Source organism: Tenrec ecaudatus, chromosome 3 (assembly GCF_050624435.1).
Source record: "Tenrec ecaudatus isolate mTenEca1 chromosome 3, mTenEca1.hap1, whole genome shotgun sequence".
NCBI classification, from domain to species: Eukaryota; Metazoa; Chordata; class Mammalia; order Afrosoricida; family Tenrecidae; genus Tenrec; species Tenrec ecaudatus.
In genome coordinates this window covers 200,858,430-200,874,433 of record NC_134532.1, presented here as the reverse complement: position 1 = coordinate 200,874,433, position 16,004 = coordinate 200,858,430, and the positions used below count along the sequence as shown (strand labels likewise).

The 16,004-nt window shown below is 42.4% G+C and overlaps 1 protein-coding gene and 1 non-coding gene across 2 annotated transcripts in view; one reads left to right on the top strand and one right to left on the bottom strand.

Annotated features, from left to right (window-relative positions):
* Positions 1-16,004, top strand: part of LOC142442498 (cytosolic beta-glucosidase) — a 145,122-nt gene that overhangs the window by 106,587 nt on the left and 22,531 nt on the right. The window lies entirely within an intron of this gene.
* Positions 11,094-11,200, bottom strand: LOC142444020 (U6 spliceosomal RNA). Its single transcript, XR_012783712.1, has one exon. It is a non-coding gene; the product is annotated as a U6 spliceosomal RNA (small nuclear RNA).

The window sequence follows — 16,004 nt, the reverse complement described above, 5'->3', positions numbered from 1 at the left end:
GGCTAATATTTAAAGCCTTATAATTTTTTTCTTTTTTGCTAGCTATTGTATCACTACAACGGAATATTGCTTGTGGACATTTTGTGATCTCAGATCTAAGGAAAATGATGATGTTTCCATTTGTTATCACTTTGAGGGAAGCGCAAACAGTGAAGAACACAGCCTAATTAGCAAGTTGGTGATTTATAATACCCAGTGCAAAATCTCTACTGCCACCAAAGGAAAGATCAAAACAAAGGCATCTTTTGTATTCTCAAGTTGTCCCCCACCCCACTTCACTCAAAATTCACAACCTTATTTCCAGGCCTTTAATCTGCACAACCCCAAATGTAACATCATTGTCTCAAAGTTATCATCTTTCACAATATCAGGCAAAGGAACACAGCTGCCTATTAATGAATCTCTGAGTACATTGTCCTCTCTGAGTACATTGTATATCCAGGTTTACACCCTGATTTCTATAATAAAAAAGGCTCCAAAATACCATAGCATGCTAGGGCTTGAAAGGAATGCTGGAAATTTCTAATTGTTAGTCGATCTTGATCAAGAAAGCCTAAGAATAAAGTCACTAGAAAACTTTTACACTGATTCGTATTTTTAATTATCACATAATCTCTACCCATTAAAAAGTATTTGGGCCTGAATGAACAAGACTGCTGGGCTGTGATCCTCCTGGTCAGCAATTCAAAACCACCAGCAGCTCCTAGGGAAATGGACTGGGCTTTCTACTCCCGTAAACAGTTACAGTCTTAGAAATCCAAAGGGAATTGCTGTGAATCAGCATTGACTCCATAGCAGTGAGTTTGGAGAGGTTGCTTGTTGGTATAAAACTGAGTGATTATTCAAAGTACAGGAAATATATGCTAGACACAGCTTTTTCAAAGCATGTAACAGAAACTATATCAGAAGAACAAAAGGAATTTATTTTCTCAGATGAGTTCAATGTCCAACACATTTTTCAAATTAGTAGGACTCAGAGGCTCACAGGGATCTATTTCTACCTCTGACCCTCTGCTCCACGTTTACACTTTCTAGGTTCAAGAACAGAGGGGAACAATGTTCTCTTTGCTTCTCCAGCCAAGCTTCTGTTGACTCTATGAGAAACCTCGAGTCCAGGGTCCATCTTGCATAGATATCAAGCAATGTTTAATAGTGTTTACCCATAGAAAGGTCAGTTTTTGGAAGATATGAGTTTCTATTTATGGTGATGGGAAATTTGGTTGTACATCTAACAAATTCAGGAGTTGGAAGCTGTGTCTGATATTTGTGCTGTATTTACTACAACATCTCGTTAGAAAAAAGGCATACAGACACAGCAGTTAACCACCAGCATCACACAACACACAAACCACTACAGCACCACAAAATGGCAGTCAAGTGGTGATATTGTCAATGGCCTCAGATGCAAGTGAAAGGTAGACAATGAATGAGGAAGACTGAAGAATTGATTCATTTGAATTATGGTACAGTTGAAGAATATTGAAAGCTCCATGACCTGATAAACAAATAGGCAAATCTGTCCTGAAAGAAGTACAGTGAGAATGTTCCTTAGAAGCAAGGATAGCAATACTTCATCTCGAGTACTCTACACATGTTACCAGGAGAAACTGGTCCTTGGAACAGGATGTTGTTCTTGGTAAAATCGAGGGGTCGTGAACAAGAGGAGGACCCTGGGCATGGACACAGTGACTGCAAACATGGGCTCAAACATAAGAACCATTGTGAAGGTGTTCCCACAGGACAGGGCAGTGCTCCACTCAGCTGTACGCAGGGGCTCTATGAGCCAGAACCGACTTGCTGGCACCCAACAACAGCAACAGCAGCTGTTTTCTTTTCTTTCTTTTTTGTAAAGCATTCTATTAGGGACTCATACAACTCTTATCACAATCCAAACATTCATCAATTGTGTAAAGCACATCTGTACAGTCTTTGCCCTCATCAATTTCAAAGCATTTGCTCTACATTGTAAGCCCTTTGCATCAGGTCCTCTTTTTTCCCCCCTCCCTCCTTGCTTCCCCCTCCCTCACGAGCCCTTGATAATTTATAAATTATTATTTTGTCATATCTTGCCCTGTCCCATGTCTCCCTTTACCCCCTTTTCTGTTGTCTATCATCCAGGGAGGAGGTCACTCATAGATCCTTGTAATTGGTTCCCTCTTTCCAACCCCCTCTCCCTCTACCCTCCCAGTATCGCCACTCACACCCCTGGTCCTGAAGGTATCATCCGCCCTGGATTCCCTGTGCCTCCAGCTCCTATCTGCACTAGTATACATCCTCTGCTCTATCCAGACCTTCAAGGTAGAAATCGGATCATGGTAGTTGGTGGGGAGGAAGCATATAGGAACTGGAGGAAAGCTGTATTCTTCATAGGTGCTACATCGCACACTGACAGACTCATCTCCTCCCCTAGACCCCTCTGCAAGGGGATCTCCAGCGGCGACAAATGGGCTTTGGGTCTCCACTCTGCACTTCTCTCTTCATTCCCTATGGTAAGATTTTTTTCTTTCTGATGATGCCTTATACCTGATCCTTTCGACACCTAGTGATCGCTCAGGCTGGTGTGCTTCTTCCATGTGGGCTTTGTTGCTTCTGAACTAGATGGCTGCTTGTTTACCTTCAAGCCTTTAAGACTCCAGATGCTATCTCTTTTGATAGCCGGGCACCATCAGCTTTCTTCGCCACATTTGCTTATGCACCCATGCTGAGGATAAATGGGTGCAATAGTTGTTTTCAAGGAGCAGAGCACCTATTGAATGTATTAATACTGTAAGTAACCCATCCACCATCACCCAAGCATGACTATACAATATTGTAGAAACAGAGAATGGGATGGAAGACTTTGACTTGGTTCTCTGAGATAATTCCCCAGATGGGGTCTCATGTGAGAGTGGTCACCCCACCCAAGGGATCAGTATGTGTTTTCTCTCCCTGAACCTCTCTTTCTTCCTCTGTTGTTCCAGGATAATAGAGACTGCTGGATGGACCTTAGGTGGCCACCTCAAGCGTTTAGGATTCCAGGATCTCCCTGAATTTAGCTGACCTGCTTAATTTTAAGTTCTATGCAGCAAGGGGCTGCAGCTAAGGGCTTTACTTGACACTTGGTTGTTGTGGCAAGATGCCACAAATTGATTTTGACTCTGGTGACTCCACATGTTTTGGAGTAGGGCTGTGCTCCGTTAGGTTTTCAAGACATGAGCTCAGGTCCCAGGCTCCTTGAAGTGGCTTTGAACTATCAATTCATTGACTAGTAGGCCAACATTTCATTCTTGGTAGATTTACTGAATGGACGGTTAGTGAATGAATTCAGTGTGTGTGGAGGAGCCCTGGTGGCATAGTGGTTACGAATTGGGCTGTTAGCCAATAGGAGGAGGAGACTTTCTAATCCCATGAAGAGTTAGTGTCAGAAACCCACAGGGGCAGTTCTGTCATGTCCTAGAGCAGTTCTATCATGTCCTAGAGCAGGGGCAGTTCTATCATGTCCTAGAGCAGCAGTTCCCAACCGCTTTGGATCATGACCCCTTTGTGGGCCGAACAATTCTTCCACAAGGATCGCCTGATTCTTAACAGTAGCACAATTAAAGTTATGAAGTAACGACAAAAATAATGTTATGGTTGGGAGGTCACCACAACATGAGGAACTGTATGAAAGGGTTGCGGCATTAGGAAGGTTGGGAACCGCTGTCCTATAGGGTCACTGTGAGCCAGAATCAACTTGATGGCAGTCAATTTGCTTATTTTTTTACTAGTATATCTAAATCCATAGTAAATCTAGATAACAAATCAATGTACACTGAGATTTCATTGGACTATTTGTCACTGCATGTCAATTCTCCAGCAGGAGAGCCATTTCCCCTCTTCATTTTGACAGGATCGCCTTCCCCGCTTCTGTCCTGGTGAAGAATAACCAGGGGCCTTCACAAGCCTGCGAGGAAGTCGCCTGGTCAATCAGCCTCCCGTGTTCATGTCCCCTTGGCCAGTTGGGCTGTTTTGGCATTCCACCTGTCCTGCCGCAGCCTCAAGCGATAGAAGCCACAAGGGCAGAAGAGATAAGCAATTGGGCACCTTTAGCTCTAAGATGTAGACTCCCGGCACCTCTTGGCCTTCCAGTCTGCTCTGCTTGCACCTTCAGAGCAGGCATTGTTCCGCTTGCCTCATCTGTATCGTTCACCTCACCACTTGCTTTGTGGATGCCTTTCAAGGCGAGCTAATGGTGGCTGCGGAGTCCCGCATGCCGGAGATGCCTATTGCTCCGATGGGAATGGTGCGGCGTTTAGGGTCCTGGCTTCTCCCCCTTTAGTTCGCTGAGCTTAATTTTGCAATTAGTCTTTGAGACTGGTGACAGGGCACAAGGGGACACGATGCTTTTCATAAACATTTCTCACCAGAGTTTTTAGACTTTCATGGGGTTGTCATCCCAATTTTGTCTAAAATCAATAAAATTAAATAAGCCTGAGGAGAGTGGGGTTATTTGTTTGTCCATACATGAGAGGGCTTCAGGGGGGTCATGGAAAATGGAATTAAAAGAATAATGGAATATTCTCACAAACTTTCTGAAGCCCGCCTCCGCCATACACACACAGAGAATGTGTGCTTTTGTTTGCCCTCTCTTACTCATATAGGATGGAAGGAAAAAGATTTTATGGCTAGGCTGACTGAATGTTTATGAGGAGCACATTTCCCAGAAAGGAAAGAAAAACAAAAAACCAGCAAACAAAACAAAAGCCCTGACTTCGGAGGAGGAAGTTTATTTAGAATGGAAATGAACCTGTCTTGCACATGATAAATGCCATGCTTCTCTAAGGCTTGTTATAGAATTGATTTCTTTCTGTATATTCCGGTGGCTTAATTTGAGTGGCACACCAAAATACTATTATTTGTTGTGGAAGAAGTTGTTGTTAATGCACAGGACTGTAGGTATAAATATTACTTCCTGTTAATAATGTTGAATAAACTGCATTTATGTGTTGAGTTTATTTCTAGAGACTGTGCTCCTACATAATTTGATTGTCCAGCTTTCAGACATGGATTTAAATCTTTGCACAGCTGGGAATTAGCCAGTCACATTGTATTTGCGTCTGCTTATGGAATCCGGAAAATGACCAAACTCAGTAAGGGTAGCTATTTCAGGACTTTCTACTCTTTCTAAAGTACAAAGTTATTTCTATAGAAACTTCATAATGAGAAGTAATTTAGCTTTACCTCAGTTTATTGAAATAGCAAGTCTGAACATAGACAGTTCTGAACTTTCCTTTCAATTGCTACAGCTGCATAAGAAAAGATGGGATATTGTGTTCATTTAAACAAAATCAACACATCATTTTGATGTTTTTTGAGGAGATTAAATAGCAATAATTGACTTTGACCACATTAGAAGTCATTATTTTCACTGTTTACCTTGACAACTATAATTTTCAATAAACGATTCTCATTTATCCAAACCAACAAAATAGTTGCAGGGTTAATGTTCTGTTAATAACACCAAGCATATAATATTAATGTATACAAAAATAGACTTAAATTGTTGTTATTAACATTTGTGCATCAAGTTTGCACAGCTCCAGTGGCCATGAGAGTTAATTCAGACAGCAGTTCAATCAACTTTTCTTTAGCCAACGGTTGTTCAACTCCAGTAGAATGAAGACTCTGGAGGCTGTTGTATTCATCTGCTTCAACCTTTTAGGAAGACTTCATAAAATAAATGCTGCCTGTGGTTTATGGATATTTTAAGTTCTTGGCCTGGCCTACTTCATTACTATTTTGTTTCATGGTCTATTTGCATGTTTCTTTAGATACCATTTCATGAACAGAGTTCCAAATGCTTGGAATCCTTTAATCCTGAAGAATGAAACCTCCATGGGTTGTAAAGAATGCTCATCACTATTTAGCCCAACTGCCATTTCTCAGGAAGGATAGAAATTTACTCAAGTGTGTCAGTCCACAAACATATCCATTGAGTGTTTGGATGTCTCTGGAGCAGGGAGCTTACAATCAAATGGATGAGATGATTATGCTTAGGTATATGAAAAGTATCATGGCCATATAGTAAGACAAACTAAAAATAAAATTCATATTAACTATCAAATTAGGGGAATAGAAGACACCAGGGATATACTGCCCTTATCTCCTTGGCGCTCGCCAGTGACTAGTAGCCTTCAGTCTTAGCCTATAGGCTGTCTCTTTCTATTGAGCTGTTTGTTCTTTCTGTGACAAAGGGATTGGTGCTTCCGTGGCAGAAGTCTCACCTTCCATGTGGAAGGTCCAGTTGCAATACTTGTTTTTCATAAGTGTTCTCTATTTTACCTTTCTGGGATCTAATATCTGTTTCAATAGCTACATAGAACCTGCAGACAAAATCTATGATTAAAGAAGTTAACAAGTTGTAATGTCAATGAGAAACGCCAAGGTAGAGTTGTTCATGATAACAGGTTACAAAGTTCTTTCAGATCTCTTAGTACATGCCCATACCACTCTACTCTAAGCCTCAACCCAAAGGCATTCAGCTCAAGATCTGTGCGTTGGTCAATCCAGCTCTTTGAATTGTCTCCAGAGGTACTCTGCTCCAGTAAGCCTCAAGCCTTGGCTCATAGGCACTTAGCTCCGCTTTTGTGGGTCAGCAAGCCCAACGGCCTTAATTAAGTGCCCCGAGGTATTCCACTCTGCAAATCAGCCTCCAGCACAGAAGCACTCAGCTTTTCCTTCTCTGTGGGTTGGAAGTCCGTCACCTGATTCTATGCTCTGGCTCTTGATTCAGCTGCTGCTCCTCTGATGGTACAGCTGCCTCCTACTGTTTCTTTATGTTGATAGTGGTGCTAAGCTGGATTCTCTAGAGAAGAGAAGAGAAACAGTGCCACTTGCATGTGTGTGAATATAAATATAAATATAAATATAAATATAAATATATATATATATATATATATATATATATATATATATATATATATATATATATATCAAGAATAGGCTCACACCATTGTGGAAGCGAGTAAGCCCAGTCTGGTTAAAGCCCGTAAGTCAGACACAGGCTGATGACTTCTGACTCCTGTAGCAGTAGGGCCTGATGTAAGAAGGATGATGAAGCAGGAAGACTGCAGGCTATTGGAGGCTGAGGTGAATGAATCTAAGATTGGTCAAATGAATCCTGGGATGGACAAATGATATCGCAGGTGGACATACCAGATGAAGGATCCAAATCCTGCAGAAGAAATCAGCTAGCTGCCACACTGGTGATTTCTACTAAGAGTGGGCCACAACCTGAATGGAGCCTCCATGTCAAGACTGGGACCAGGTTAGGAAGGTCTATACTCCCCACAGATGTGGGGAAGCAGCACAGAAAAACCCATCATGGAGTTGCTGACACTAGGTTAGATGATATCATGGGAGAATCCTGGCCCACCCAAGTTGACATAAAAGCTAGTTATCACAAGAGTCAAAGCATTTTGAAATCTATTCTTTCCATCCAGCCATGCATTACTGTGATGTTTCTGTTAGGTGGTAGTTTTTGAGTATACATGCATTTTATGTGGCCCTGTAAGACAGATTCGACCTGCTAGTTCCATAGGCTTCTACAGTTGTCATCTTTATGGAAGTATGGAGAGTAAATATGCTTTTACGTGATGTACGTGTTGCTATTGGGTCGATTCCAACTCAAAGCAACCCTGGGGGATGGAATAGAACTGCTCCATAGGGTTTCTAAGGCTGCGATCTCATTGGAAGCAGGTTCCCAAATCTTTGTGCAGTGGAGTGGCTGGTTCAAACCACTGACCTTTCATTGTGCTCCTGGGGCTCTTTTAGGTGAGGTATGTTATGCTAAAATCAGTGGGAATTACAGTCCTGCTCTCAGAGAGTTGACAGTCTTTGTCACTGTGTCCCACCAGACTCCTAAAGGTGCTCAATGAAGAAAACATGCTAATTCTTAATGCAATCTTCTATGGATTCCATTTGTTTGCTGTAAAAGTTGAGAGCTAGTATTTTTTAGCACGTACTGGCCAGGAAAAATAAAACCCTGTTATCAAACCTGAGTAAGCTCATGCCTCCTGTACTTGTTTTAAAAATGTCATATTTATTGGACTTAGGTGGGTTGTTCTGCAGGAATGAGTGAAGACAGTAAGAAAACCCAGCTGGCATTTATTGAATGGTTTCTGTGTGCCAGGCAGTCCTCATTTGAGACTCCAGACAAGCACATGAAAGAGGCGCCATTAGACCCATTTCATAGGTGTCAATACTGAGGTTAGACAATCTGAGTCCATACAGCTCCTAAGTAGCAGAGCTAGGGTTTGAATCCAGACACCTTGGGCTTAGAACTTGTGGTCTGCATGGATGCGTCTTCCTACCTCTCCAGTCTGATGGATACTGAGGTTTCCCAGAGAGCCACACCTGGCCACCAAGTGCTCCCTGCTCCCTGCAAGCTTCCTCTGAGGGGGCTCCAATTAGTACATCGAAAGAGCTCATTGACGAAAGAGACTCTGAGTAATTGGTTAATGGGCTCGGGGCGAGTAGTGTCCTCTGGAGGGCTGTTTCCACAGCCTGACACATTGGGCAGTCAAGCCTACCATGGTTTATCCCACTCCACAGGAGCAAGCCCTGTACACGAGTGCTGTTAGTGAACGATTATCTGCTTAGAACTCATGCTTGATGAACAGAGCCTGGCTCTGGCCTTCAGAAGGCCTCATGAGGAGCCCAGCAAGCAGGCCCTGGATGGCCTCCAGTCTAAGCACATACTGGGGCCACCCAGCAAGGGGAAGAGTTCTTACTTTCCACATAGGGATTATACAGTGCGGTCTGTGGAAGGATTTTTTTTTTTTTAACCGAGGCCATAATTTTAAGGATCGTGGGACTGCAATGGTTGAAAATAATGAACCGCTAACAGAAAAGTCAGAAGTTTGAACTTATCAGCTGCAGTGCCGGAGGAAAGACCTGATGTTCTGCCTCTGTCATGATTTCAGCTTTGAACACCTGTGGGGCAGCTCAACTCAGACACAGCGGGCAGCTAGGAGTCAGCATTGGCTCAAGTGCCCGCAACAACAATCACAGTCGCAGAGTCTGAAATCTGATTCAGAGGTTCGTCAAGTCACTGCAACTTATGATTGTGTGGTCTCTTTTCACAGACTTAGACTTCCTCTCCCAAAGGGAATAGGGCAGCATACAGGAGAGCGTATAAAGCACAACATATCGGGCTTTCCAGCTACCACAAAGTTTATACTTTGAACCCACAGTGCCTTTCTGGGGTCTGCTGCTTAAAGATCAACAGCCAAGGAGTCTCCATGGGGCAGTTCTGCTCTGTTCTGAGGTGACAACTGACTTGATGGTGTCTAACAACCACAACTACGACAAGAGAACTTTTATTTTTCAAGGTAGACATCTCTTGCTGCCTGTTGTTAGACTGAGTTGACTAGAGAAACAAATCCAGAGACGCTCATATATGTATAAGAAAGAACTTTCTATCAGAGTAATTGGATATTAAGAAAATATCCCAACCCAATTCAAATCAAGTCCATCAGTCTGATATTAGTGCATAAGGCCAGTACTAGTCCCAGAATCCTTCTTCAGACTCATACAGTTACATGCAATGACACAAAATTGAGGAAACTAACAGGCCAGTGGGTAACAAAGTCTTGTAAATCCAAAGGCAGTGGGAGCATCTCAGCACTAGCGCATGTCTCCACATGGTTCCTCCAGCTCTCTGAGTGTGGGTCTCTAACACGAAAGGTGGAGGGAAAGAGAGGAGCTGGAGAGGAAAGAGAGGAGCCATTTATCTTGGTTGTGCCTCCAAATGAAGTCAGAAAGCTACAACCTTAGAGGCTAAATCCCAGCCCTACACTTTCGTTGATATGAGATTATATAACTATCACAGGCATTAAATTGTTGTTAGATGCTATTGATCTTGTTCTAACCCATAGCAACCCTATGTATAACAGCAAAATACTGCTTGTCCTGTGCCGTCATCACAATTGTTCTTATGCTTGAGCCCACTGTGGAAGTCACTGTGTCAATTCATTTTGTCGAGTCTTCTTTTTTGCTGCCCCGCTACTCTACCAAGGATGATGTCCTTCTTCAGGGGCTGATCTCTCCAGATCACATGTCCAAAGGACATGAGATGAGTCCCACCATACTTGCATTCTAAAGAGCATTCAAAGACGGTTATTAAATAAGACAAATAAGTACTACCCACCTCCCTAGTCACCTGAAATTAAGCACTGGACAGCTAAACAAAAGTTGGCAGATCAAACCCACCAGTTATTCTACGGGAGAAAGACAAGGCAGTGTGCCTTTGTAAGGATTTTACAGGCTTGGAAATCCCATGGAACAGTTCTACTTTGCTCTGTAGGACGGCTTTAAGTTGGGATCAGATCGAATCAAGATAGTGTTCGTTTTGGTTTTTACCTTTGTTACTAGTAGCCCCTCAAAAACTCACTGCTGCCGAGTCAATGTGGAGTCATCAAAGCCCTAAAGGACAGGGTGGAACTGTCTGTGTGGGTTTCTGAGACCGTGATTCTTTAAAGTAGGAGACAACCTCATCTTTCTCCCATGGAATGGCTGGTGGTTTCAAACTGCTGACCCTACGTTTAGCAGCCCAATGAGTAAGCACTATGTCACCAGAGTTCCACTTACATACAACCCCTACATGGTGCAATTGATTAAGGGCTCAACTATTGACAGGCTGGTGATTCAAACACTTCTCGAGGTGCCTTGGATGAAAGAGCTGGCAGTGTGCATCGATAAGGCGACAGGCTTGATTACTCTACAGAGGGTTCTTCATCCCTGGAATGGTGCAGGTGCCAGGTGGTGCAATTGCCTTGAGGGCAACTGCTTAGGTTTGGATTTTGGCATCTTTGTTATCTAGTGCTGCTGTAACAGAAACACTGCAACTTTTAAAGAACAGACTTTTATTGATTTCTAGTTCTGGAGACTTAAAGTCTAATCATGGTCTTAGCTAAATCAATTATTTTTGTCAGTAATCCTGGGCATACTTGATCCTTGGTTGGTAGATGATCCTTCCATGGTACCCGTTTCCCCATAGAATGTGCCCCTCTCTATGGCCAAGCTGATCTTTCTCTTTCTTTCTCTCCCTAAATACACACATAGTTTTATTGGGATAAAATATTGAATACTTAATGAATTTTCATGTTTTCCTTGCATAGGGACCATGCTAATCTTCTCTGTATCACTCTAATTTTAGAATATGTGCTGTGGCAGTGAGGACTAATCTGCTCTTTTTAAAATTTAAAAGCCATTAGGTTTAGGACCCACCCTGTACCAGTGTGACTTAATACAACAAAAGAAAACTTCTATATCCCAACAGGATTCCATCCTTCAGTACAGGAATTCAAGACATATTTGGAGTACATAATTTAATCCATAATTAAAGATGAAAACCAAGGGTTGTTTCAAGAGTTAAATGAATTTATAAATATAATGTCATTGGAAGAATGGCTGGGCCAAAGTATGCAATCAACATGTTAGCTAGCATGTTGTTATTATTTAGTACTCTTATTTTATAGATCAGATTTTGTAGTTCAAAGTGACTGGAATATTTAAAATGTTTATGTTTGGTTTTTTCCTCTACTGCTTTTGAGAATTTGGGTGACATTTCAACTGTCTGTTTGGTGTTTTCATATGAGATGGGACAATACCAATCACATAGAGTTTAGAGTAACAATAAATAGTATTTATCAATTTTATTTGACGACCTTAAATTTTTGTACATTATCATTCTAAGTTTCCTAAGCCAATCCTATTGAATTTCTTTCTCTATTAACTCAATAGAGCTCTGGCATAATGGCTATGAGTTGGGCTATTATTCCAATTTGAAATTACCAGCTGCTTTGTGGGAGAAGACTGGCCTTTCCACTCCCTATAGAATCACAGCCTTAGAAACACCCCCATCCGGTGTGGTGGTGGTGGTGGTGCAGTTTTAGCCCGTCCTATGGGGTTGCTATGAGTCAGCATCAGCTTTGTTTTGCTGTAACCCAATAAGCAAAACAGAACTTGGGTTATTTTAAACGACCCTACCCAATTTGTGGGAGCTTTGGTGGGCTGGTGGTTGTGGGTTGGGCTGCGAACCAAAGACCAGCCGTTGGAAACCATCAGCCACTAAGGGGGCAAAAGACAAGTTTTTCTGCTTTCATTAAGAGTTTTCATCTCAGAAACCTATAGGGACAGTTCTACCCTGTCCTATAGGGTCACTAGGAGTCCGATTGACCTGATGGCATGAGTTTGGTTTGGTTTAGATTAGTTGGTGCTTGATATTTGACTCTGTTCTAACGTCTCTAGTTTCTGGCCCCTTCTTTCATCCCAAAGTTCATCCTATTATAAGACATTAGTGGTCTCCTAGTTGGCCCCCCAGCCTCTACTCTCCTATCTACTGACAGTTCTGAAGTACACATTTAATTTTCTCATTCTCCTACTGAGAACTCCCTAGTGGTTATCATTGCTTGCAGCATAACATTTGGATTTCTTAGCATGTCGAGAAAGACCTTCCATGATGTGTTTTTTACACACTTCCCGGGGTCACTTTTGCCCTGTCACCTTTAGTGATACATTGCGTGATGCCAAATTCCACGTTGTTTGTAGAAGGAACATTGGCCGACTTCTTGCCCTTTCCAACCTCTTCCTCCTGATTCATCTTCAACCTGTCCTTTAAGAGCATCATCTACTTTAAAGAAGCCTACTTTGGTGCCTCGTCTCCTAATATCTTCATTGAGTTGGAAGCTTTTCCTTTGTACCCTCATGAAACCTATCATTCGCCCTGATTGCTGTGTCTCATAACTATTCCCTACTATTAGCTCTAGCTGAAAAGACAGAGGAACTCTTGAAGACTGGGATTGAATTGTTTTTATTTTTATACTCCAAGTTGCTTGGCATCCACACTGGTTGAATGGAAGAATAAACATCATCCTTCATGAAAATAGGAAGATGCAATTTTCCATCCAGAAACATCTTCAATGTCTAACACACTGTGCTCTACAAGGAGCTTACAAAGGCCTCCGTAGTTGTAATTCATTACACAATGCATGACTTTGAGAACATTTCACATATACCTGTGCCTTACTTTTCTCATCTGGTAAATTGTAAGTAACGATAGTATTTACCTCATGTTGTTGTTGTTTGGTGTCATAAGTCTGCTATGATCATAGTGACCCTAAGTACAATAGAGTGAAACATTTCCTGTTCCTGGGTCATCCTCACAATTGTAAGATGGTTGAAAAAAGCAAGTGATATATATATATATATATATGAATAGGTATATTTTAAAAATTTTAAATATAGTGCTTAGAAACAAGAAATTCTCAGCAAAAAATACAGTCAATGTGAACCACTGCTATCTTATTTGTTCCAACATGAAACAAAATTTACCTGATTCATTTAGTCGGGGAAGAGTTTCTCGAGGGTAATCAATGAAAACGGAGTAGAAAAATAGCCTGTAGGTTGTCTTGGCCTCAATGAAGTAGAGTATAAAAAGAGTGGATATGTTTAAAACCAAATAGTATTTATTGAGAGGAACAGCGGTGTTCAAAGTCTTGGAAATGTCTGACATGAGCCAGAGAAAAGCAAAAAAAAAAAAAAAAACAACCCCAACAACAACAAAAAATGGATCCAAATCGTCTATCTTTTGATCATTGGATCTGGAATTTAGTGAAATATAATACTTTACAGTGTTTTTATGTGCATTCTTTACTCCTCCCCTCTTCTGATGTTTCTTGTATGTCTGTGCTGTTCATATCCAAGACCGGAAAAGCATAACTCATGTGTGAGAAAACGTGAGGTCAAAGGAATAGAAACACGGTGTATCGCCGTTATCAGCCCCATGCTCCATGTAAGGCCCCTGTCAAGACCTCTAGTGACACCTTATCTGCGACAGCCCCCTGCACTGCTGTTAGTGAGTCCTTTAAGGCATAAATAAAATGGAGACAATAATGGCTGTTCTTTACCTACTCCCCAAAGTGTAATCAAGAGAAGGACAAGGCAGGGTTTCAGACAGAGCATGCACAGCGTCTCAGACAGGTCGCAGGGTTTCAGTTCCTTCTGTGTGTCCTGTTTTCTGGGTCACCTCAAGTAAAGTAACTTTCTCTGAGCTTCATTAAAATTTTTTTTTTATAATCTGTGCATAAAAAATCTTTTTAAAAGGTGGTGGTGAAGAAAGACAGCAGTGACATTGTTTGTTGCTATCATGTTTATATCATACGAGTATTTATACACATACACCCACACTCATATGATAAAACATGATGTTAGCAGCAAACGATGTCACTGTGGTCTCTTTCAAGTTGATTCCAACCCAGGTTGACTCCCATATGTTGCAGAATACGATGGCTCCATTGAGTTCACATGCATGCAATCTTTATGGGAGCAAATGTTCGTCTGTTTTCTTCCATGGGACCAGTGTGGTTTGAGCCACCACCTTGCTGGCTAGCATTTGTGCCATCTGTTGAACTGCAGGAATCAACACGTTGGTTTCCATGTGCCCAATCAAGTCCTTCCTTTGGGAATGCTTTGCCACTTCCTTTGGCTCTAAGGCTTGAAGGATCCTGTCCCGGTGACAAGATAAACATTGATCATGTAGTTAGTAGATGTTTCTCTCCTCATCCCCTGCTGTCTCTTCCTTTCTCCCTCATATCTGAGATCAGGTATGTTGTTTATGCCTAAATTCGGGGTAGAGGTGAGAATAGGATTTGGAACTTGAAGCACAGACTCAGGTTTCCCAACCACACTACATTGCACCTGACCCTCAGTGAGCTCACTGAAATTGACAGATGAACATGCTTCCAACCAGAACATGGCCCTACCTTCCCATTTGGGAATAGCCAGAGACCTCTTATTTTTCTTTCAAGTTTTGATTCAAATGTTTCCTTTTGTGCATTCCCTGACTGTACCCATAGATATAGTTGTTTCCATGTTGTTTCGCCAACCCTTCCTCGAGTCCTCGCCCCTCTGTCGCTCCACCCCAGATTGTTTTTTGTCTTTCTGCCTTGCTCATTTTTCTGTGAGTTGCTATAGGCAGCCTAGACTCTGGCACGGGGCAGCTGCTCCGCTGTTCATTGCACAGATAGTGAACAATTGGTGCTTCTCAGATTTGGGGGCCAGGTGTGGAGTCATCAGGTTCGCTTGTGACAGAAATTCTTCAGTCACCTCTTCCTCCCACCTCCCCCTACTCTTCTGGCCTTGCGATTGCTGACGAATACCTTCTGCCCTGCCTCTGTTTCAAATACCCCCCCTGCCTTTGCGGGGCTCCTAGATGGAAGTCCTTTCCGTTTCAGATGGACCGGAGGATCTGCATGTCTTTGATGGTGTTGAAGTCGCCAAAGTGTGGGAGGTGAGAGATTTCATGGCCCTAACTCTGAGGTTTAAGGAGTTTTACTTTCTGAATAAGTATTCACCACATCTTACAAAGTGCTGCAAACCCAAATCATTAAAAAGAATGAGACCAGTCACTGGTGGGCAGCACACGGCTAAGTCGGAAAGAAGACAAATTCTTCAGGTGACTGCAATTTTATAATTGTACTTGCTTGGGAAGCTTATTAAAGCCTTGCAGGTGCAATGTTTCATCACAGAGTAGTGAACCCTTGAAAGATATGCATAATAAACAGAGTTTGAAATATGCTTTCATTCCAGGCCATATGGTCCTGTCTGGAGCTTTCCGGGATCTTTGGGTCAGTTCATTGTTGAAAGATGGGCTTGCAAGGACCCACCTCTCGAAGCAGCTGTCAGATCCCTATCAGAGCGAATCTGCTTTTGCATGATTATTTATTTTATGTGGGTCTCTGAAACGAGTCCAGCCTTGCTCAGGAGCTGAAATGTGCTGAGCAAAGTCTCTTCCCCGAACAGCTTGTGGACACACAGCCAAGCAATGTCCTTCCTTGTCCTTCAAAAGCAGACGAGTGAGAATTGTACACGAGGCCAGGCAGGCGGCCTGAGTAAGGGGTGCCCACCTGGGCCCAGTCTCCGTGCCAGCCATAAGAACCTCACACAGTCGCATTTGGAAGAGGGGCTGCTGTTTCTCCCGTCAA